General features: G+C 43.4%; 2 long non-coding RNA genes and 1 pseudogene across 2 annotated transcripts; 1 reads left to right on the plus strand and 2 right to left on the minus strand.

The window, feature by feature from the left end:
• The first annotated feature begins 3,481 nt into the window (after positions 1-3,481).
• Positions 3,482-5,645, plus strand: LOC140221324 (uncharacterized; annotated as a pseudogene).
• A 5,156-nt stretch (positions 5,646-10,801) lies between these two features.
• Positions 10,802-11,360, minus strand: LOC117846353 (uncharacterized). Its single transcript, XR_004638288.2, has 2 exons — positions 11,206-11,360; positions 10,802-11,065 (listed from the first exon to the last, which is right to left on the minus strand). It is a non-coding gene; the product is annotated as an uncharacterized lncRNA (long non-coding RNA).
• A 7,795-nt stretch (positions 11,361-19,155) lies between these two features.
• LOC117853443 (uncharacterized) lies at positions 19,156-19,802 on the minus strand. Its single transcript, XR_004640099.2, has 2 exons — positions 19,590-19,802; positions 19,156-19,508 (listed from the first exon to the last, which is right to left on the minus strand). It is a non-coding gene; the product is annotated as an uncharacterized lncRNA (long non-coding RNA).
• Positions 19,803-26,023: the final 6,221 nt, after the last annotated feature.

A 26,023-nucleotide genomic window follows, 5' to 3' on the forward strand; every position in this document is an offset into this window, starting at 1 on the left:
TATTTTAGTGAGACACGTACAACTTCTAGGCCCTTGCTTTTCTCCAAATTTTTAGATTTTCTAAGGATCTCTGAGGCTTTCCATATTATTTGATGATTTACCTAGGTGATTAGTAGTGACAATAGAATATGTATGCATTATTCTATCTTGAACAAACTTCTCCATGCTCTCTGCTTGCTTGCTTAATTAAGAAATGGAACTTATTGGTGCAAACATGGATTTCACCATTGATACCATTACAAACTAATCCATTAGAGGCTCTACATTTATTTGGCTTATTTTGGCGCTACATTAAGACTTTGCTATCTCACGTCATCGTCTTACAAGACCAGTAGCGGAGCTATAACACAAATCAAGAGGGGGACATTAGTACTAATCTGTTGCTAAATATGTCTATTTTTTAATTTCTAAGCATCGCTGGTTAATGGTCTTTGCAATTGGCAAGGAAGGGCCATGGCCCTCTTTGACCTACATGTAGCTCCGCCAGTGTACACGACTTCTCATTATATCTTCGTAATAATATGGACAGCTTACCCGTATGGCTGTTCCTTACACGCACTGACTTTCGATCCTCCCTCTTTAGTCCCGGTTTAATTTAGACCCGGGAGAAAAGTGGGTGCGCCACGGTAGGCTAGAATTTACTCCCGGTTGGTATTTGCAATCGGGACTAAAGGGGACCTTTTAGTCCCAGTTCAAAAATCAGCCACCTGTGGGGATCCTTTAGTCCCGGTTGAAAAATTCAAGCACACGTGGGGACCTTTTAGTCCCGGTTGGTAAGATCAACAGGGACTAAACGGTCACCCTTTAGTCCCGGTTGGTATTACCACCCGGGACTAAAGCAACCGGGGTAAAAGGGAGTCCTTTAGTCTCGGTTGGAAACTCCAATCGGGATAAAAGGTCCCCCACAGGTGGCTGAAAAAAAAGAGTAAAACCCTTAGACCCTTTTTATCCCTGTTGGTGTTTCCAATCGGGATAAAAAGGATCCCCCATGTGTGGCTGGGAAAGGATTAAATCCCTCGAACCTTTTTATCCCGGTTGGTATTACCAACCAGGATTAAATGAGGTCTTTAATCCCAGTTGGTGTTATCAATCCGGATTGAAGGGTCCTCCATGAGTTAATACAAAAGGATAGCATCCCCTATATAGATAGATGTGGTGTGTAGGTGGGATGGCAAGGAAGCTACGCGTAGGGCTTAAGGTCATGGGTTCGAATCCCATGGACCGCGCACGTGCATATTTCGTGTGAAAAATCGCGTGACTTGTCCCGGTTGGTATTACCATTTTGATCCCCCGATATTTTTTATTTTTGCAATTTTTTTTACAAAACCATTTAGTCCTAGTTGGTATTACCAATCGGGATAAAAGGGGCGGGAGGCAGCCCCTGGCATTGCGAACGTTTTATCCCGGATGTATTTTTTTGAGATATGCACCCTATGAACCGGTACTAATACCGAGTTCTGTAGTAGTGACATTTTAGGGGTCTTGGGCGGCACAGCATGGAGGGACTCATATGCTAATTTTTCTTTTGTTTACAAATGAAGTTTTTATTGAAATCAAGATAATCACATTAAGGTTATACAAACATCTTGATTGGGATCACTCCATGACCGGGCAGAACTGTGTTTGACATGAAAATAGATAGACTTATCCTTTTCAAACATAGTCCCTCCATCCTTTTTAAGTGTAGCTCGGAAAGCGTGACTGTGAGGGGAACATGGTTCCGAACAACACTTAAAAAGGGACAGAGGAGTACATGTATACGTGGAAAAAGTTGTGTGGATAGTGATACACATCATCCATGCGTATCTTGAGTTCACTTTTGCCTATACTATCAATCGCAGAAACCGTTATTAGGAAACCCACGTGTGCACACACATATACACATATAAATTTTGGGATTCTTTTTAGTAAGGACATTTAAGATGCGGATTTAGGTTACTTTAGTTTTTTTTATAATGAAAGGTGTGAGTAATTAAGATACAAATCATGAGGTTATATTACATTTTTTTTCATATTGACATAGATGGGTAATTTATTTGAAGATTAGGATGTTACTTTATATTATTTTTTATACAGGCAGAGGTGAGAGTAATTTAGTTCAAGATCGATGGTTATTTTATATTATTTTATAATGATACTATATTTAAAAGGTTACTTTAGATTATTTTCTAATTCAGATGTGGGTATGTCTTTGGAAAACTAAATCGTATTGTTGTTACGATTAGAGTCTTCTTTCGGAGTCTATACGTTTATCCTCACAAGATACGTTAGGAAAAAAGCAATAAATCATCGAATTATCAAAAAAAATTAGAAACAACTGCAGGCCATTTGATTCTATTTCCTTTAGTTATTATTAAAAATCATAGTTATTGGACCTAATTTATTTTAAAAATTACCCACTATGGTTTACACTCACATGTTCGCCATCGTTCCCACCACAAATTTCTCTATCCGCTACCTCTGCGGCTCTACCTTCATCGTTCATCCTCCTCTGCGCCATAGGCGAGCCACCCGTAACACCATGCCCCTGACCTTCCAATAAACAGAGCGTAGCAAAAATGAAGCCACCATGGACACGCAACTAGTCCTTCCGGTGGTTGTCGTCTTATTGCTTCCCCCACGATTCACCTACTTCGGGTCTAAACTCCGCACGCTGAAATGCATGTGGCACTGGGAGTCACGACCGGCCCCCATTGCTCGCCACCAGCGGATGAGGCTGGGAACAGCCGAATCTGAGAGAAGAGTCGCCGTGGAGGAGCCGAGGCCAGAGAATTACCCAGCGGGGAACTGGCCAGAGAAAAAGACGGGAAGATGAAGCAAATGGCAAGTAGGCCAAAGGGTAATATTGTCCTTTCTCAATTCTAATCGTGACCTGACTCAACAGTGACATCGGGCTGATCAGTTTATCTTTACAAGCATCTGATCTTATGAAAAGATGCCACCCATAAAACGTTTTTATTTTCCTCTCTCAAACAATCCATATACACACAATTAATGAATCAAAACTACTCTACTGTTAATATACATAATCAAAGCAGATTATATATACATCCATAGTTAATTTGAATCACAGGCCAGGCTCAAATAAACCAGCTAAGTTTGTATGTGTTCATCTCTCACTCGATCGCACATCAAAGACGCAGAGGAGAAGCAGAGGACGGCGAGAAAGTGCACGGCTCCCGACCTCAAGCTCATAGAGTTTGAAAGGTGTTTCTGCTTGCAAGAAGGCAACCTTTACTCGGTGCCAAACTGGTGGTTGCTTGCCCTTATTTATAGACGTGTTTTTTTCAGAGAAACGTTGCTGACGGCTGGTGAATGTATAAAGAAATCAACAAGGCCACTATTTAGTACTCGCTCGATCAGTGGTCAAACTTTGCGTGCTGCCACACGGTCGCTGCTCACACACATATACACATAGAAAAATATAATGCACAGACAGAAAAGCCTATTAATGTATATGATAAATTTATTGTATGGCTACCATACACACCCACGATCAAGTCATGGATAGAACCGATTTGCATTGGGTGTACATCTCTTCTTCCATGAGTAGCAAAGCTTATACCTCACACAGAAGAAAAATAACCTATCATGGAGGAGGACATCTTCCTCCTGGCATGCCAGCAAAAAGCTTCCGAGGCGGTCTGGGAGGGTTTGGCGACTCGCAATCTGCAACAGCAACAAGTAATCAGTCCAAAGATGGAATCTGCAGCAGGTGCAGCAACAACAATGAAAACCATGGTGATTTGAGAGGCTCTCACAATTGGAATCAGCCCCAGAGACGGTGACAGCACCAATGGCCATCAAAACAGCCATCCAGAAACATAGAAGCACAAGAAGCTGAGTGGCTCTCGACCTCGCGCTCATGGTGCAAGATATGTAATTTCTTCTCTCCTCCTATACCTTCTGTCCACAAGCGGACCTTTGTTCAGTGTTGAAATGGTGTGGCTGCAGCACTGCGGTTATTTATAGACGTGTAACTTTGTGACGGTAATAAAAGAATTAACAGGAGTCGTCTTACACCTGATGCTGATCAACTGTTGAGAAAAGGTTTCTTTGACCATGTCTTAGCCTACAAGCCAAGTTTTTCAACTCATGATGCAATAATGCTTGTTCTTTTCTGGTTAAAGTCATACTGACATACTGTCATAGGCTTCTCTGCTGCTTGTTGTTAGATATTTCTATTTTCTAAGAGCAACATGCATGCATATAGTAGTTAATTCATAGTATCAGGTGCAAGTAGCTGTTGTAGCGGGCTAGTGGAGTTCGGTTCGTTTTGCAGGCTAGATCTGTTGGAATATATGGGCTTGGCCTATTTATTAATTCAACTAAAAGAATTAAAAGCCCACTAATAAATGCTAGAGAGCTATGTGTTTAGTCCCACATAGGGATTTGAGGAGGATCTTAATTGACTTAAAAGGTGGACTCTGTGTACATCATTTGTGAAGTCAATAAAAAAGATTGGTGTGCCACTCGCGCGCTCGCTAGCCTCGTCGAGCCGTGGTGGCCACGCGTACTGTTCGACTACTTCCCGAAAGCCGTTCGTGGGACTGCACTGTGTCAACCTCTTCCTGTATCACATACGTACGACGGTGCATCCACCCACTTCTTTGCTTCATTCTGTTCATGCTTAAAATTGTGTTAAACATGAACACTCGCACATGCTTCTATTCACTCACCATAGTCATGGAAATATTTTGTTTTACATAATTAGTTTCAGAATTTAAATATACCGAATAATGCCTAATTTTCTAATAATCCAAAAATCTTATTATGTTGATAGGCTTTCGGTATCTAGTTTTGCTGCGTCGATTAAACCAAACGTATTTGATGGTTCCAATTACAAGCGTTGGCGTAAGAGGCTTACGTTGTGGTTGACGGCCATGAACGTTATGCATGTCGCAGACGAAAAGCCCGAGGGCACTACCTCAGAGGATGGGAGTGCCTTCGATCGTGCTGATAGCTTTTTCCGTGGTGCCATCATAAGTGTTCTAGCTGAAAACATTGTTGACACGTATCTCTCGTTGCCAAATGGCAAAGTGATGTGGGAAACTATTGAGGCTCAGTATGGAGTTTCTGATGCTGGCAGTGAGCTGTATGTCATGGAGCAGTTCCTTGACTATAAGATGGTTGAAGACCGTCCTGTAATAGAACAAGCTCATGAGATTTAGGCGCTAGAAAAAGATCTCAAAGACTGTAGCAAAGAGGCTCCATGTGTGTTACCCGACAAGTTTGTGGCCGGAGCTATTATCTCTAAGTTGGCATCTTCTTGGAGGGATTTTGCTACTTCTCTGAAACACAAGAGGCAAGAGTTCAGCATCACTGATCTTATTGGGACTCTTGATGTTGAAGAGAAGGCGGGAGCAAAAGACACACGGGGGAAGGAATTGTTGGAGCTTCAAGCGCCAATTTAGTTCAGAAGAACAATTCCAATCCCCAAAAGAAGCGGAAGAAGCCACCGCAGAACCAAGCAAAGACTAAACAGACAACTGCACCAGCTAAGAAGAAGAAGGGAGTTTGCTTTGTGTGCGAGAGTCCAGATCACTTTGCTTCATAGTGCCCAAATCGCAAAGGCAGGAAGTCTGCCAACATGGTTATAAGTGAGGCTGGAGGAACATCGGGGTATGGTAATTTATTACCTACAATTCTTCTTTCAGTATGTTACTCACTCGAGTGGTGGATTGACACCGGGGCTAATATCTATGTGTGTGCTGATATCTCCTTATTTTCTTCTTCCCAGGTCGGAGGGACTGGCTCCTTGTTCATGGGAACGTCACATGCGCGTGTTTTTGGTGCTGGTATGGTCAATCTGAAGCTTACTTCGGGAAAGACTGTGCAATTGATGAATGTGCAGCATGTCCCCACTATCAAGAAGAATCTAATCAGCGGGTCTCTACTATGTAGGGATGGTTTTAAATTAGTCTTTGAGTCCAATAAATGCATTCTATCTAAGTTTGGTACTTTTATTGGAAAAGGTTATGACAGCGGAGGCTTGTTCCACTTTTCTTTGTCTGATGATTGTAATAAAGTTGTGAACAACATTGTTAATGTTGATGAATCAAATGTTTGGCATTTAAGACTTTGTCACATTAATTTTGGTTGTATGACGCGCTTAGCTAATTTGAGTTTAGTTCTGAAATTTACCTGTGTCAAAAATTCTAAGTGTCATGTTTGTGTTGAATCAAACTTGCAAGCCTCACAAGGCTGCGGAGGCTAGGAACTTGGCACCTTTAGAATTAATTCATTCAGATCTATGCGAAATGAATGGCGTTTTGACAAAAGGTGGTAAAAAATATTTCATGACTTTGATAGATGACTGCACTAGATTTTGTTACATCTATTTGTTGAAGTCAAAATATGGAGCATTGCATTACTTTAAAATCTATAAACCTGAAGTAGAAAATCAACTTGAGAGAAAGATCAAACGAGTTAGATTGGATCGTGGTGGCGAGTACTTCTCAAATGTTTTTACTTTATTCTGCGAGGAACATGGTATTATTCATGAGAGGACGCCTCCCTATTCACCTCAGTCAAATGGGGTTGCTGAAAAGGAAGAACCACACTCTAACTGATTTGGTTAACACCATGTTAGATATAGTGGAACTTTCCAAGGAATGGTGGGATGAGGCTATATTGATTGCTTGTCATGTCCTAAATCGTGTTTCTACAAACAATAAAGAAGTAACACCATTCGAGGAATGGGAGAAGAAGAGGCTAACACTTTCTTACTTACATACTTGGGGTTGTTTGGTAAAAGTTAGTGTGCCGATAACCAAGAAACGCAAGCTTGGACCTAAAACTGTGGATTGTGTGTTTCTAGATTATGCTATTCACAGCATTGGCTATAGATTTTTGGTAGTAAAATCTGAAGTACCTGACTTGCATGTTGGTACAATAATGGAGTCCAGAGGTGCTACATTTTTTGAGAATATTTTTCTTATGAGAGATAAAACAAGTTCATCTAGGCAAGAGTTTATCGAGAAGGATATCTCTACCGATGTGATAGAACACAGTGAACCTACACTTGTAGAAAATCCTGAGGAGGATCACAATGAAGCTCCCAGAAAGAGCAAGAGACGAAGGACTGAAAAGTCTTTTGGTGATGATTTCATTGTATACCTCGTGGATGACACCCCTAGAACCATTGAAGAGGCATATTCATCTCCCGATGTTGACTATTGGAAGGAAGTAGTAAGGAGTGAAATGGATTCTATTATGTCTAATGGAACTTGGAAAGTCGTTGAACGTCCTTATGGGTGCAAACCCGTAGGATGCAAGTGGGTGTTCAAGAAGAAGCTTAGGCCTAATGGTACTATTGAAAAGTATAAGGCAAGGCTTGTGGCTAAGGGTTATACTCAGAAAGAAGGAGAAGACTTCTTTGACACTTATTCACCTATTGCTTGATTGACCACAATTCGAGTGTTACTTTCCCTAGCAACCTCTTACGGTCTTCTCGTCCATCAAATGGATGTTAAGACAGCTTTCCTAAATGGAGAGTTGGAAGAGGAGATCTATATGGATCAAACAGAAGGGTTTGTAGCAAAAGGTCAAGAAGGAATGGTGTGTAAGTTGTTAAAATCTTTGTATGGCCTCAAGCAAGCTCCTAAACAATGGCATGAGAAGTTTTATAAAACTCTTACGTCCGCTGACTTTATTGTAAATGTAGTCGACAAGTGTGTGTACTATCGCTTTGGTGGGGGTGAAGGAGTGAAACTGTGCTTGTATGTCGATGACATACTGATTTTTGGAACATGCCTTAATGTGATTAAGGAAGTCAAGGACTTTTTGTCTCAGAACTTTGAGATGAAAGATTTGGGAGAGGCTAATGTTATCCTTAATATAAAACTAGTAAGAGAAGATGATGGTGGGGTTACACTCTTGCAATCCTATTATGTGGAAAAGGTTCTAAGCTGCTTTGGTTACAGTGACTGCAAACCTGCTTCAACACTTCATGATGCTTAGTGTAATTTTAAGGAAAAAGAAAAGGATAATGAGAGATTAGCTGAGATACTCTCAAATTATTGGTTCACTTATGTACTTGGCTAGTGCTACGAGGCCTGACATCTCATTTGCTGTGACCAAACTAAGTCAGTTTGTTTCAAATCCAGGAGATGATCATTAGCATGCTCTAGAGAGAGTGATCCGCTATCTAAAAGGCACTATGAACTACGAGATTCACTATACTGGTCACCCAAGGGTACTTGAAGCGTATAGTGATTCAAATTGGATCTCTGATGCTGATGAAATAAAAGCCATAAGTGGATATGTATTCACACTTGGAGGTGGCGCTATTTCCTAGAAGTCCTGCAAGCAGACCATCTTAACGAGGTAAACAATGGAAGCAAAACTCACAGCATTAGACACTGCCACTGTTGAGGCTGAGTGGCTTTGTAAACTCCTAATGGACTTGCTGGTTGTTGAAAAAACTGATACCGGCAATTCTAATAAACTGTGACAATCAAACTGTGATTGTCAAGGTGAACAGCTCAAAGGATAACATGAAGTCATCAAGGCATGTAAAGAGGCGGTTGAAATCTATCAGAAAATTGAGAAACTCCGGAGTTATAGCTTTGGACTATGTTCAAACAGCTAAGAATCTGGCAGATCAATTCACAAAGGGTCTTTTACGAAATGTGATAGACAATGCATCTATGGAATTCGGCTTGAGACCCACTTGAGTTATTCTATAGTGGTAACATGTTCTATGTGATCGGAGATCCCGTGAAGTAGGATGGTGAAATAAGCTATAGTTTGACTGAGAGAAGAGAACCTTTGAATAGGCTCATTCCAGTGAAAGATGCATTTCTCTGCAATCTTGTATGATAGGTTGGTTTATACCTTAATGTGTTCCAAGTGGCCTCTTTGAAACAAGGGAGTTGTTTCTTTGAAGCAAAGATGTCCTACAGAACATCTTTTGAGGAATGCACCTATATGAGTCTGACTACTGGTCATAGTCTATGAGATGTGGGTGATCTCTATAAACTCATGAAAGGCCTGGAGTATGACTTATAAGCTCCAAACTGTGGGGATGCTTTCACAGCCTAGTATCAGTGAAGGGCCCTGGTCAAACTTGTTTGCACAAGACCGTCAATTCAAGGCATAGTCCATTGTACAGTTGTGAATAAGTATAGCCTTATCTCTAGATGGAAGTTCAACTTAACAGTCTCCGTCAAATACTGATATATCAATGCAAAGATTACACTGGATCTGAGAGCATTTCTAGTGCTTGGTGGGGATTGTTGGCATTTATAGGCTTGGCCCATTTATTTAATTCAACTAAAAGAATTAAAAGTCCACTAATAAATGATAGAGAGCTATGTGTTTAGTCCCATATGGGGATTTGAGGAGGATCTTAATTGACTTAAAAGGTAGACTTTGTGTACACCATTTGTGAAGTCAATAAAAGAGATTGGCGTGCCACACGCGCGCGCTCGCTGGGTCGGGCTGGGCGATGCGGTGTGATGAACCTTTTGCCGTTGAATGCAGTCATCAGAGTCATCAATTGGGCGAATTCATTCCAGTAACAACTAAAGAATAAACTTTGGAATATTCCACAATGTTACTGGGCGGATTGATTGCCTTTGATGACTATGTTGACTGCCAGGCGTCCAGGTTCATCCCCCCTTTCTCACCAGCTCGCCTATATAAGGCGCCCCTCCTCCTCCTCCCAAAGATGCACCAAGGTATTCCTTTTAGGAGACCTCTCTCTTCTCCCTCTATCTTCTGCTGCACTTTTTGCATCCCCATCGCTAGGCATTGCGCGCACAAGTACTGGCTAGAGCAGAGCCTCCGGAACCTCGCCTGCTGTTGGAGATCCTGCTCGGGATAGGCGGGCGATAAGGTTTTTGGGGAGCGCTGAACGCGACGGCTCGCTCCCTGATCGACTACATCCTGGTGGCCGAGACATTGTCTGTCTGCAATGTCTACTTCCTGGTGACCGTTGATCGACTACATTGTCTTCTTCCTGGTGGCCGCTGTTCGACTACTTCCCGAAGACTGTTCGTGGGACTGCACTGCATCAACCTCTTCCTGCATCACATACGTACGACTACATCGACTGAGGCCATCCCACAATTAGTATGACTAATCCAGATGGTAATGGCGCATCCAGTGCCTCTGGCACTGGCCCCGCCCCAGAGCACACCCTGAAACTTTGCTTCATTCTGTTCATACTTAAAATTGTGTTAAACATGAACACTCGCACATGCTTCTATTTACTCACCATAGTCATGGAAATATTGTTGTTTTACGTAATTAGTTTTGGAATCAAAATATACCGAATAATGCCTAATTTTCTAACAAGATCTCATCTTTTACTCACTGGATTTGCCTGACCAATTCCACATTAAAAGATCACCGGACAAGAGTCAAGCATGGTCCAACTTTGAGTAAAACATTATGGCAATTCAAGTATTCTCTACTTGACATCTCAGCCCTTATTTTGGCATGAATCCCTTGAGGGTATATGTTATATTAGCTTATCTTACGTTCAGGATATAGAAGCTCTGCTTTTGCAGAGGCTGAGAGGCAAAGGAAGCAATGGCTACCTTGGCCACCACCCACATCCACATGAATAGGACGGCGACAAGGCTAATGAACTATTTGGCCGTGTGAACGAATGCGTGATTAGGTGATGCATCAAAGCAATAATTTTCTGTTCAATGATAAAAACTCATCGTGCACTGCTTCAGACCATGGTGTACTTGCTGGAGAAGTTTCTTCAAAATGAGATAAAATTGTACTAGCCATAGATAAGACTAGCGGGGTAGTATAGGACAGCAATCGCTTGAAAAGAGAAAAATGGAAGGCGCATAAGAAAGCTCATTCAGTCATTTGCCACTAGAACCCACAATCCATACACACATGGTATACATGATTTTTACCTCGTGATTGGGATCAAACTTTGGTCCGTTTTCCTGTGATTAATTCCAATTTTATCCTCGGTGAGGCAACTCGAGATAACGGGCATGCAAATACGACGATGATGGTCACGGGTCAGGACATCTCCATTGGCCGCCGCCCCACGGTAACCAGGGTCTTCTCGAAGGATTGGGTGACTCACAGTCTGCATGAGCAGCACACAACACAACCAGTTGGAAAACAGGAAGGACCGAATATAAACGGAAGGTGGTTATAGAACTGAAAGCACGCTAAATCTGGGAAGAAAAATGGCAAACTTATTAAAAGTATGTACATGCTTCTTACATCGTGATGTAGTAGACGGTGCGTACTCTTTCTCTTTCTCAGCGGAGGTGAAGGAGATCACGGTGACCATCACTGCAACCACCCACATTGAGAGGATGAGGAGATAGTAAGCAGCTCCCGACCTCATTGCCACGCTTCACACCTCAAAATGGTCTCTACCTCTATCTATGAATGAACCTAGCTTGTAGCTGAAGGTCATTTATAGGCATGATTATGCGAAACTTGAAAGCCATAGAGTCAAATGTTAGAATTATTGTTTTTGTTATCAAAGAGATGCGGGTTCCACTGAATTCCTTGCTGGAATTCTCTTTCCATAATTTCTTCTGTCTAGTTGTGTCATGGTCTATCTTCGATTTTTCTAACCAACAGACTTTGACCTGAAGCACATACCATACTTGCTATCTCCCATAATTCTTGCGTAGTTAGTTACAAGAAACAGGCAAAAATAATAGTGTAGTTGTGATCTACACTTTGTCACTAGATTGTATACATGTGACATTTTTCATAGAACAAAAACTGTAAGTGTGGACTTGGGCTATGTCAAAATCGAGGATTCCTTTTAATTTGACGGTATTGGTTATTACATTGCTTCTTGTGATAAGATCACAGTAAATAAATTCAAGGTATATGGGTATCCATGTCTATACAAAATTATCCAACTCAATCCAGTTGGGAAAAGAAAAGGTCTAGTCAATATAAATCCAGTCTAAATTCAATTGGGCCAGGTTAACACGCGAGGCCTCCCACTGCTAATTGCACTCATCCACCATACAACAACTTGTCAACTAAGTACAGATTGGTCCAACAACTTATAAAATGCTCAATCCAGTACAATAACTTTACATGTGGGTGCAGATTGGTTCAATAACTTGTAAAATATTCAATTTAGTGTAATAACTTGATGAAATTGGTGCATCCGCAATCCAAAATATTATAACGAACAACATATTTGCTAATGTCATGTCAATATATATATATATATATATATATATATTCATGTTGGAACAAATTATTAAGCATTATTTGAGTATTGGTATTTGTGTTGCAATGGCAATGTATTTGGAAAGATTAGAACCTTTGGTATTTAGAAAATTAATATTATGTCTTAATATTAATTATTTTTATACTGATTTATTTAATTTTATATTTAATAATTGATAAGTCATTCTTACTATTTTTATATGTTTGATTATATGCATTTTTTACGAAAAATAATATATTAATACATACTAACTATACCTTTCCGTAGTTTACCCTAAATATTTTTTAAAGCCTCGAGTACTTGTTTAGAAAGGGAAAATGAGCTAAAAGAATAGAAACACACATGCTTGTATATAGTTGTTGAATGTATGAGCAGAAGCGCTGAAAAAACCTAAAGTCACAAGGTCACTATTATGGACATTAGTCTTTGGTAATACAAATGATGTAATTCTAAAATATTATTCAATTGTAACCAAAGAAAAAATAATTAAAGTGCATAGTTGAGAAGTAACAGCCTGATCACGATCAACAACTTCTTTTATTGATAAAAATTAAGAATTATTGACTGAAAGCAAATTCACATGTCCATCTAATTTGCTTAATGTGTTGCGGTTGTAATGTTTGGACTGTAGGTGTACCAATTTGCCAAGTCATTGCACTAAATTGAGTATTTTACAGTTGTTGGACCAACATGCATCCATATGTCATGTTATTATACTAAATTAAGCATTTTATAAGTTGTTGGATCAATTTATATCCACTAACAAGTTGTCGTACGATGGGTGCGCAATTTAGTCTTAAAAGCACTGTATGTATGGTCTTATAGCCGCTTGTGCATGCTCCTCACCAGCTTTTCTCTTAGCATTAATCAAAGAAGGTCAAGTAATGTCGCATTCAAATGGCATCATCTTTATTTAATGGTTATACTAGTTTATCTCTCTAACCGATTACCTTTTGGCATTTATGCATGTTTGAAGGCTATTTATTGGCGTTTTTGGTGAAAGACATCAAAGTCAAACGTGTCACGCCACTTGGTCCGTACGCCCTTGCTATATCTGATGGAATATATTTGTTGTCAGTGTCTTATCTCAGGCCATCAACGTATTCTTAGAACAAAGATATAGCCTGATCTAGTCTGACCAAATGATTTCCAAATTACAAGTATATCATGCAAAGGAGAATGATTTTTCAAAATGATCCGATCCTTTTGTTAAGCAAGTTCTCATTTAGTCACATGTTATTTGAGAAATTGACTTAGGCATGTCCCTACTTCCTAGAAGAGTCTAGTTGCTAGTACCTACTACTGCCTCTCTGCGTTACAGTAATTGTTATCCAATTCTCATATACCTAGGAGGAACAAAAGTCATCTAAACTTTTACCGAATTAAACCGTTTTTGTTCTCTAAATAGATGTAGCACTGATCTGTTTAATGATAAAAATTGATGAAATTATATCAGGTATTAATCTAGTATTAAGCTGCTAGGTATGCAGCCATGCAGGCTTGACAAACGTTGTGAAACAGAGCCACAGAGGAAGTATGAACTAGCTGTGGTTATCCCCAATTTCTCCAACTGACGGTCTTACTTTGAACTGAAGCACTCTTGCTCCCTAAGGGTCGATTTGTCAGTACGACTTGTAAACTTAAACATGCTATAATGGATGAACAAAGAACGCGCATAATTGTGGTACACACTACACCTACATGATAACTTTGTACTTGAAAATCTATACGTACGAGTGGACTTGGACTTGGACTTTGTCCGAGTCGACAATTCGTTTTGTGAAAGAGGTACCACACTTGCTCGATGAATAAACTATTGTAGAGATCTGACGGAAGCTGAATGCAAAAATTTCAGCTGGCTTAATTTCTGGAACCTGCTGGCATATGGGCATACGGGAGACCACGACTTAGAATCTTGAAAGTCGCAAAAATGCTAGTAGTAGCCATACATGCATATTCCAAGATATAGGTTAATATTGTTCAACGATACATCAAATCTAGCCCATACATATCCCTTACTCGAATGTATCCATACTCAAAAAGCATCGCCCCTTTAGCTACAACGAAACTACTATTCCATTAATGTTCTTTTTACAATGTTTCATGTATTAATGTGTTAAATTCGTTCTTACTATTGAATTGTAGATACTGAGTGTTTTTACTCGCTCTTGTGTTATTTGGTTTTTATACCAATTGAATGTGCATGAATGAGGATCGGGAATTTTACCATACTGTTGAGCATATGGATACATTACATGTGCCTTTATTATCATTAGTTTCCGAAACTTTGCTAAGCTTAGTCATCAAATGAGGTCATTTATATAGTCTTTGTGTATGGTTTGGTAACTTTACATCGTCATTGCATTGGGATGATATGCGATGGTTATCTATTGCTTATATGTTATTCTGATCTTTATTATGTGAACTGTTTATATTGACATTACGTGAACTGTTTATCTTGACTGACGGTCATAGATACCTAGTTACCCTCATGGAGGGTCCAGCCGACCACTAATGGACCAGCCTAACTTGATGAAGAAGGTAGAAGATAGAGTCTGGCTAGAGCTCCCCACGTATTGTAATCCGACTAGATGTTATCTATAGTAACCTACTACAGGCCCTGCCATGTAACCTTACCCCTCAGAGTATATAAGGGGAGGTAGGGGTATCCCTAGGAGGGGGACTGATCCAATCCCTCAACGTACAACAACCAACACCTGAGCACGGGGCGCAATACAATCCTCCAAACAGGACGTAGGGTATTACGCTACACTGGTGGTCCGAACCTGTATAAATCTCTGTGTTATGTGCCTTACGTTACCATCAAGTTCATGGTCTTGCGATCCTCTCTGCCTACAAATCAACCATCTGAGTACTCCTAGGTAGATTGCCGGTCACTAAATCCGACAGTTGGCGTGCCAGGTAGGGATGATCGTAGGATCCTCCCAAGCGAGTTTGATGGCAGAAGTCAACAACGTTACGGGTGAGACGTTCCTAACATTCATATATCAGATCGATTTGTCTTCCAATTTCCTAATCCGAAACCGTCTTTCGTTTCCGATCCGATCGTGAGAACTGTGTGTCCCTGATCGATGACCCTCCTGGCATCACCACGTCAGCGCATGCATGCGCATCGAGGGGCCCTGGCCGATTTGAGGAGCACGACGGCGCGAGGTAGGCAGCTGCCGTGATGATTGTTGCTGGAATACACGTGCATGCAGGACGGATAGCATGCATGAGCAACACACGTCGGTAAACGTACAGGGAAGATTCTTTCGGTATCATACTTCAATATCCAATCTAATCTGTCCTTTCTAAACTTCTCATTGGCAAGGATTATTCTAATCTGTTATAACATGTGATGCATGCATTAATTACCCTCCACATGGCCAACTTGCCGAGCACCGGAGGATGCATTCTGAGGGTCCGAACCCGTGCACGCCCCGTGCGCTCGGAGGCGGCATCGATGAGACAACAGATAACATCCGCAAACATATAGCAGCCCAACCTGCTGTCTTACAGCCGGTATCGCCAACACACCGCCGACCTCTTCGATGCCTTGAGCCCGGCGTATCAGTCGGGCGATCGAGTCCCGACCCGTTTTGCTGCACCAGCTACTGTCCACTGACCACAATAACCAAGATGGCGCCCGACGGCATCTAAGCCCGAACGCAAGGATGACACGCCAATTCTCTGACTCGACCACGAATCAAGTTAAGTCTTATTTACAATTAAATATTTTACGGCTCCTATATACCTACATACACCTCAACTCTCCCATGTCTTCGTGACTTTCACCGACCGCCTCGGCTCCTCTGTCTCTGTGACTTTCGCCGACCACCTTGGTCGTACCCCAACTGCTTATACAGCTTGGTCCATCAACTACACGGGCGGTCAGGAGCTACACCCCACGGGTGCCCAGCTCATGCTGATCCTTTTTCGCACAGTTCCGACTGCTTTGCGGCTTGTCCGCCCCTCTCAACAGTTGCTAAAGTACTCGGGTAACACACGCCTTAATCCGTGAGCTTGACCCTCATGTATTGCTTCTTGCTAAGCACGCTCGAGTCCACTCGGCAACACCTCAGCAGGATCAAGTGCTTAAACGTAACGGGATAACTACTCGGGGAAATTACCTAGCCTACAGGAGCAGTATGCACAAGAGTTTACTTCTACAACGAATCAAACTTCCGAGTTACTCAACCATTAAATATTCTACATTATGCTATATAATGTTTGCATTGTCTTTTTACAGCTCAGAACCTACTCAGCGTGCCTCCTGCCGCTCGGCCGACCTCTTTGGATCAGGGTGGGAGGCGACTTGATGCGCTTCCACGACTCGGCCGGCTCCCAAGCTCGGGGGCTCAGGGCGGGAGGCAACTCAACGTGCTTCCGCGATTCAGCCGACCTCCTAGGCTCGGGATCGGGTGCGGGAGTTGACTCGGCGTGCTTCCGTGATTCGGTCAGCTCCTAGGCTCGGGGGTTGGGCACCACAGACGGTTCACCGAGCCTCCTGCTGCTCAGCCAACCTCTCTGGATTGGGGTAGGAGGCAACTCGGTGTACTTCCGTGACTCAGCCAGCTCCTAGGCTCGGAGGCTGGAATGCCATAGACAACTCGGCGTGCCTCCTGCCACCAGACCGACCTCCCAGACTCAAAGGCTGGGTGTGGGAGGTGACTCGGCGTGCCTCCGTGGCTTCGCCAGTCCTCGCGCTCGGGGGCTGGGCACCTACTTCGGGTCGGCGTGCCTTCATGGCTCCGCTAGTCCTCACGCTTGGAGGCTGGGCGTAGGATATCACTTGACGTGCGTCCATGGCGTTTCACAAGACAAAGACTACAAGATCAAGGATTTTTCTTTGCGCATTGCACAACTACGATGAAAGCACTCGGGTAAAGCTTATCCAACTCGGCATTCGTGTTGGGTGCCGTTCAACTCCACACCGCTCGGGGGCTTGACGGTTATAGATACCGGGATACCCTCATGGATGGCCTAGCCAACTACTAATGGGCCGGCCCGACTTGATGAAGAAGGCATAAGATAGAGTCCGGCTAGAGCTCCCTACGTGTTGTAATCCGACTAGATCTCATCTATAGTAACCGATTAGGGGTACTGCCATGTAACCCTACCCCCTCGGAGTATATAAGGGGAGGTAGGGGTACCCCTAGGAGGGGGACCGATCCAATCCCTCAACACAACAATCCACACCTGAGCGTAGGGCGCAATACAATCCTCCAAACAGGACGTAAGGTATTACGCTATACTAGCAGCTCGAACCTGTATAAATCTCTGTGTTTTGTGCCTTGCGTTACCATCAAGGTCATGATCTTGCGATCCTCGCTGCCTACAAATCAACCATCTGGATACCTCCTAGGTGGACTACCGGTCACTAAATCCGACAATGATCTTGGCATTACTGGGGAGACTATATCACAATTACAATAATTTCCAGACTAGGTAGAATTTATAGATGATGTTTGGTAGAGTCTAGGTAGTACATAGATATCCGGATATTACATATTCATTTAGCAATCTATGACCAAATGTTGTTTAATTTAGAAATTTGTTGAGATCGAGGATTCGAGGGAGAATGAAATGTATGCTAACTGCACGTGGTGTTCTACCTACATGCAGAGGTTGCCTAAACGCACCGCTTGTGGAAACCACTTTCCACCAGATGTCAGCTTAAGGAATTTGCATGTAGAAATGGACATTACACTACAGGAAAACTGAGCATTGGTCCCGAGACTCAGTACCAGTTGCATTTTAACCCGGTACTAATGTGAGCATTAGTATCGGGCCTAATAGATAGTCCCCCAGGAGCCCCCGTGACCCCCTTTAGTACCGGGTGGGGGCTCCATCCGGTATTAAAGGGAAAGGATTTCCCCGCCTCTCTCAATCCGCACGCAAGGACTTGAATTTGCACCTCCCTCCGGCACGCCTGGGAAGCTGGTCTTATCCTCTCCCTCCCTCCGCCTCCCTCACCCTCCCTCAGCTCCCTCCCTCCAAGAGCCCCTTCTTCCCCCTACACCAGCCCCCTCCCTTCCTCCCCGGCCTTCCCTCTTCTCCCCACTCCGCTCGCCCCTCACCTCGTGCCTGATGCGAGGAGCGGCGTCAAGGTGAGGCGCGGTGGCGGCGGCCATCGGGGCGCGGCAGCAACGGCAGGCGGGAGGGCTGAGGGCAGCAAGCGACGGCGGGCGGGAGGGCTGAGGGCAGCGGGCGGGCGGAGGGCGGCGGAGTGAAGGGCGCGGGGGCAGCAATGCGGAGGGCGGAGGCGGAGGAGGATGGGAGCAGGGGTGGGGGCGGGGGTGGAGGCAGAGGCGGGCAGCGGGCGGGAGGGCCGAGGGCGGCGGGCAAGGGGAGGGCGGCGGGGGCGGAGGCGGGGCGGGCGAAGGGGCAGTGGGAGCAGAGGGGCGGCAGGGGCGGGGCGGAGGGGCGGAGGCGGTGGCGGGGCGGAGGCGGAGGGCGGTGGGGGCCGGTAGCGGGGTGGGGGTGGGGTGGGGCCGGCAGGGTATTTATTTTAATTTTTTAATATCCCTTTAGTACCGATTATTTCAACATGTACTAAAGAGCCCTTTTAGTACCGAATCCCAACCAATAGTGATGGGGCTTTCTCAGTGTTAGTACACGCTGTTCCTTAACTGTACCACATATGGAATTTGATTTCTACAGGCCTTCAATCACAAATAAGTGACTAAAAGCGTGTGGAAACAAGTTACCATCCGCTGGATAAGACATTTTGGTAGCAGTGATATTTTCTACCTAGAATCACAAATTAATACAAGTAGTTTTAGGATACCCTCTTTGGTCAAACTTTATATATTCGACCATTGATGGATAAAAATGACAAGGTAACAAGGTTCATGTTTTAAGGTTCCTCATGAAAGTATTTCATAATATGTGTAATCCTTTTTATTTTCGATCACACAGGCAATGTGAATATTAAATCGCAACACCGTGAATTCATGAGTATATGGTCAAGAATTCAGGATGTTATGGATTTCCAAACTCTTGCGTCATCTTCGAGTACAATTATTACGTATATCATCAACTTTGCCATTTCATTGATTTACAATTCCTATATTCTCAGATAAAAGGAACACAAGCAGCATACTCTTTAATTTTATCGGAACCAGTAGGTTTGCCAAACTCTCGTGTGCCATCTCTTCACTTCTGCTACATATAGAAAGCACACACTCACACATGCACACGCACATACCGAGAGAAGATACACATCCGTGAAAGCTCTCATCTATCATGGATCAGTGAGATATACAAACTGGGAGTCCCTCAGGTGGTTTGCTTGGAGGGTTTGGTGACCCACAATCTGCGAGAGTAGCAAAAAAAAAATTGTCAAAACAATAAACTGGACGAATTGAAATCATGGGGACTCGATGATCTCTCTCACATGGACGGATTCCAGCAACGGGGGTGGAGCCCATACAGACCATACACATGAGAATTGCCACCCAGAAGCAGAGGAGAGCGAGGGATCGAGCGGCTCTCGACCTTGAGCTCATGTCTTGGTTATGTTTCTGAAAGGTAGGTTAAACTTCGTCGGATGCAGTGTTTCGATGACATAAACTGAAGCCTTGCTGTATCTATAGGTGTAGCTTTGCTAGGTAACAATGATTCAACAGGAGGTTACTTGAAAAGGATAAAATCCGACCTACTACATGTCTACATCCATTAGGTTATTTAAAAAAAATAGAATTATGTTCGACCTCTGCAACCCACACAGCCCGGTTCTTCCAGCAAATTCCGCATTACCTGTTAAGGGCTCAATAGTCAATTAAGCTCTCGCGCGTCATGCAGTCGCTTGTCTGACCGACGACATGTCCCCTTCGTTTTCTAGCGTCAACTGCGAGAAGAGAATCTTTTTTTTTGACAACAGCAAACCTGCCGCGCTTGCTTCGTTCATCTACACAGATTCACTTATTAGAAGCAAATAACCTGTCGATGGCCTGTCACAGGTGATAAAAATGAATAATTAGAGCAGACTTGGACGATGTCAAAGTCAACAGTTTGTATGGTCAAACTTGTGAAAATTTCTTCATGGATTAACAATCATAGGAATATGACGAAAGATAAAGCAATCTTTAAGGAAACTGCGAGAATGATTTGTTTATTATGTACATCATTCGGTCATTCAGATAAGTTGTTTCCGTTTGACTAGGCTACTTTCTGAGCAATTACATGTACCGATTCTGTATGATTAGGAAAGAAATCCTTTTTAGATAATGGAAAAAAATTCCAGCTTCAAACCCCTCACACGAAAGGCATCGTACCGCCAATATTACAAGCACTCTCAAAGTTTAATATTATTGACCAATTCGCAAAAAGAAAGGTCGTCCATGGGATGCGAAGAAATGCATAGCTCTGGACTCCAGAAGTTGGCATGTCTCGACAAACTGTTCCCTCCGATCATACTGCAACAGAGTCCAGAACCGTAGCCAGTGCGTCCCCTGGTGTTTTTAGTCTGCAACAGTTAAACATAGTATCATTTCCTGTAAGTCAAATTGCCCAACAAATAGCTACAGACCAGCTATTAAAAATATCACTAGTAGAGAACTCACCTTCCATGCGCCCCATTTTGTCCCGGTTTAAAGTTGGCCCGGGACAAAAGGTTCACCAACCGGGACTAAAGCTCGGTCACTGGTGGGGGGCTCACCAACCGGGACCTTTTATCCCGGTTGCAAAGGCTAGTGGAAAAAAAAAGACCCTGAGAGGCTTTTTATCCCGGTTTGAAACACCAATCGGGATAAAAGACCCCCCTTTTATCCTGGTTGGTAACACCAACCGGGATAAAAGGGTCGAGAGCCTTTTATCCCGGTTTGTAATACCAACCGAGATAAAATGGGGTCTTTTATCTTGGTTGGTGTTTCAAACCGAGATAAAAGGGTCCCCAACGAGGTGGCTGAAAGAGGACTAAATCCCTCGAACCCTTTTATCCCGGTTTGTAATACCAACGGGATAAAATGGGGTCTTTTATCCCGGTTGGTGTTTCCAACCGGGATAAAAGGGTCCCCCACGAGTTAATACAAAAGGATTACATCCCCTATATAGTCAGATGTGCTGTGTAGGTGGGATGGCAAGGAAGCTACGTGCGAGGCTGGAGGTTGTGGGTTCGAATCCCACGCAGCGCGCACGGGCATATTTCGCGTGTGTGTGGGGGGGGGGGGCTCTCGGGATTTCTTCTTTTTTTTGCAGCGCCTGGCATGGTGACCTATTTTATCCCGGTTGGTATTACCAACCGGGATAAAAGGGGGTCTTTAGTCCTGATTGAGTGACCTGGGACAAAAGACCCCCCCCTTTTGTCCCGGATGGATTTTCGGGAGATTTGCATCCTACCAACCGGGACTAATACCGAGTTCTCTACCAGTGTATGTTCTTTGCTTTCAGGTAGAGGTATACCTAACACAATGTGAATTGCACACCATAGCAATTTCGCATAATGACACTCAAAAAAAGGTGATGGATAGTTTCTAGCTTATTACAGAAGCAACAAGTTTTACTACCATTCCAATTCCTTCTGGCTAAGTTGTCTTTTGTCAGAATCACTTCTCTTTTAAGATACCACATAAAAAATTTGTTTAAAGAGGAATCTTCGTATGCCAAATTTCTTACATAGCTTTAATACCATTATGACTAGGGGCCTATACATTGAATTAATTATGAAAGCTCCATTCTTCTGTAAGTTCCACACAAAAGAATCCATCCCTTCATTTAGATTAATATGTGCAAGACGTGCAACAAGACTATATCACTCAGTTAACTTGTCCCCAACTATAGCTCTTTGAAAAGGGACATTGAGTGGGTTTCAAACTAAATACCTTTGCCGCAGTTGTATTTTTTTCCATACTATATTAAATAGGGTACTGTACTTTTAGCTTTTGTGTACCTAACCATTTATCTTCCCAAAATCTGATTTGATTGCTGCTAACTAGATTGAACCTTCCTAGATTGAGAAATTCATCTTTTACCCCCGCTAGCTCGGCATCTACCGGATCTACATCAACGGGACAAGGTCTTCACATAAGGATCATTGCCCCAATCATCCAGCAGGTCGGCGATCTCTCTTTCAAGGAGAGAGTTCCACGCATCCTCATGCCAATCCACCAACCCATGCCCTCCGATCTAATCGTGGGGCTAGTTCGCATCAGCGCCACGATTGTTGAGTGCATAACCCTCTCCGAGTTAGCTCTACACCTAGAGAGGTTGGACCAGGGCCCTCCGTGTGCCTTCTTTGGCCTGAGGAACTTGGCTGCTGTATTTTTGTAAGATCTCATGCAGTTGAACTAGACTGGATTTGATGACCCATCTGAACCTGCCCAGTTTCAAGACTGTAGTGAGTTCTAGATTCCTCGCTTCACCTTAACCCTGAATCCTTACGGCCAAGGCGAGGATGGAAGCTTCACCCCACCAGATCAGGAAGTCTTCGTTTCCATTGATGAGCCACCACAAGATGGTGAAACCTCATCTCAGGAGGAGGGATGCAATGCTAGGAACCAAGACCGTCGCAGGCGTCGCCAAAAGGAGCAGGTGAACCCGCAGGCCCATCAGGCACCTGCTGGCGCCGCAGCAAGCGGCGCACTACCCGTCCCGTTGGTTCAGCCAAATGGCACCAACAACAGCATCAAGGACGATGAAGGAGGTCTGCGCAGATGCCGCAACGCCCCCTTGTGCAGCCAGAACCTACAGGTTGAATTCGAGCAAGATGGCCATAACGTCTTCGGCATGCCCCAGGCTAATCTAGGGGTTGTTTTCGCCAAGCTAGAGAATCTTCCGAACTCAGAGCAGATGCAACGGATCCGAGCACACATCCACATTGCTAATGCTCAGATCAAGGCACGGGCCCATGCCCCTGCACGCTCAAGAAGCCGCTCCTTCTATTCCCGATCTACACCAACCCGACACTCCTGAAGCCGATCTACCCAGAGTAGGTCCACCTATAGCCAGGCTGATCAGCGCCGCCACAGGGGAGGTCGGTTGGAGCCCACACGCGAGGATGAAGTGGAGCAGTCCCAGAATGATGACCACCGCCCAGACAACCCTGACCGCCTCAATTGCCGACCTGACGACAACCGCTGTGATGACCGCCATCAGGACGGAAGAAGGGACGACGAGCGTCATGGTCAACCTGGTCGGCAACCCAATCGAGATCTCCATCACGACCTCAACAACGACGTCTGGGATAAAGTTTTATTCTTCAGATACTTGTTTCTAAACAAATCTTGCCATAAACCTTCTTCATTACATAACTTAAACAACCACATGCTTACACTACAAGAAATGTGTTGATCTATGATCAAAATTTTATGACACATTTGTTCTCATCATAGATCTATGACGTTTCTAGCTAAAAACGTCATAAAGTTTGATATCCGAGTAAATTTAGTGATAAAGTTATGGAACGCATAAAAGTTGCCACTGTAGCCAAAAAGAAATCGTCACTCGCTGTTACATGGTGGTTTTGTGATGATACTCCATGAAAACATCATAAACCAATGAGGGTCCCACATGTAAGTTTAAGCTGATAAATAGGGTGGTAAAATAAAATGAAAAATGTGCTCCTCCTGTGGGTTGAACCTGTTACTGATCAAATGGGAAGTCTTTACCGTGATTGGATCCCACATGTAAGGTAAGTTTCATGTGAGTATGGTATTTGGTGGTAGAAAAGCCCAGGCTGTAGCCAAAAAATAGTTTACCCGCTGCCACGCTTCCACACGGGAAAAATAAGAATAGAGAGAAGGCGGCCAGGACGGAGCACTCCGTCGGAGATCTACGCCTACCTGTGGTGGCTCAGTCCTACAACAGCACAAATCTGGTGCTTCCTACTATGGTGCGTCAATCTGGTCAGTAATTTTGAGTTGAATTCGCTAAAATTACCCAAATGGATAGATGTTGGATACACGGTTGTCGACTATTTACCCCAAGCATGAGAAAGAAGTCAATGATTTCACGGAATTTGTTAAGAGTAGATACTCTGATGATGAACAAATACTATGCCAGTGTAGTGGATGCCTGAATAAGTCTAGATGTACTGTAGATGAGATGAACCTACACTTACTTTTGAATGGGATGGAAAGCACCTACACTAGGTGGATCCATCATGGAGAAACATTCGAGGATAGGGTTCAGAAAAATGCAAATCTGCAAGATGATGGGATTCAGGAAAATGCAATTCTGCAGGATGAGGGGGTTGTGGATAATGCGGTTCTGCAAGATGATGGTGATCAGGAAATAGTTCAGGAAAACGAACACATATCGTGTATGGAGGAGGATGAAGGCACTGAAGATGGACTTCCTAAAATGATAGCCGACATGTGCCATGCTAAAGAGCTTGAGGAAAAATGGTAGAATTTCTAAAGGAACATATAAACCGTAAGGTGTCACCGTGATCTAAATATGCACAATTTACATTTGTTGTGAAGTTACTTCATATTAAGTCTTTCTATCGGATCAGCAATGTCGCATTCAATGCGATTTTGCAGGTGGTATCCCTTGCTTTCCTAGGAGCATGTGTTCCGACATCTTACGATGATGCAATGAAGTACATAAGTGCTATGGGACTCGGCTATGAATCTATCCGTGTTTGCAAGAATAATTGTGTATTGTTTCACAAGGCGCTAGACGAACATGATGTGTGCCCAATGTGTTGTGAAGCGGATTCAAGATGGAAAGATGCAGACAACAAGAAGTGCATTCCTCAGAAGGTATTGAGGCATTTTCCGCTGGTTTCAAGGCTGAAGAGGATGTTTTTTTCATTAAAACGCAAAGGATGCACAATGGAACGAGTTGAAGCAACAACCGGTGGAGAATGAGCTTAGCCATCCAGCTGATGGTGAGGCATGAAAAGACTTCGATAAAAATTGGTCGGAATTTTCAAAAGATCCTAGGAACATTAGACTTGCCTTGCAACCAATGGTTTCAATCCATTTGGCAACATGACCAACTCATATAGTATGTGGCCAGTATTTGTTGTGTCGTATAGCATGCCACCATGGGTATGCATGGAAGAATCAAACTTCATGATGGCATTATTGATCCCTGGGCCGAGTTCTCCGTCAAAGGATTTTGATGCCTTCTTGCAACCTCTCGTAGATGAGCTGTTGGACCTTTGGAAGGGTGTCGATGCATACAATACTTGTAGTCAGCAATCCTTTAAACTGCATGCTGCAGTTATTTGGTGCATACATGATTATCCAGCACTAAGCACATTGGCGGGGCCAGTCATGAAAGGTTACTATACCTGTGTGCGTTGTGACAAGGATCCTTGCTCAAGGAGATTGAAGAACAAGATATGTTATATTGGCCATCGTCATTTCCTTCCAACTGACCATCCATGGAGAAGAAAGAAAGCAGAGTTTGATGGTAATACCAAAAACCGAGAGAGGTCAGAGCAATTTACTACTGAGGAGCTTCAGCAGCAACTGGAGAATGTTAAAGATGTTAAACCAGGAAAGTCTCCTCAAGGTCAGAAAAGGAAGCGGGAACTCGGTAAGTGTTAGAGCCGAAGGGTTTGTTTGTTTGACTTGTCGTATTGGATAACTCTGAAGCTGCCACATAATCTTGATGTCATGCACATTGAGAAAAACATATGCGAAAACCTTATTAGAACATTGCTTAAAATTGCTAGGAAGATAAAGGACACAATCAATGCTAGGGTTGATTTGGAAGAGATGGGCATTAAACCACATCAACACATGCTGAATACTACGGAAGGGGAGTCATGCAAAATGCCAAAAGCTCCATATACAATGGGTAAAAAGAAACAGAAGCTATTTTATGATTTTATAAGTCAGGTGAAGTTCCCAGATGGATATACTTCTAACTTATCAA

This window comes from Setaria viridis, chromosome 1 (assembly GCF_005286985.2).
Source record: "Setaria viridis chromosome 1, Setaria_viridis_v4.0, whole genome shotgun sequence".
Taxonomy (NCBI): domain Eukaryota; kingdom Viridiplantae; phylum Streptophyta; class Magnoliopsida; order Poales; family Poaceae; genus Setaria; species Setaria viridis.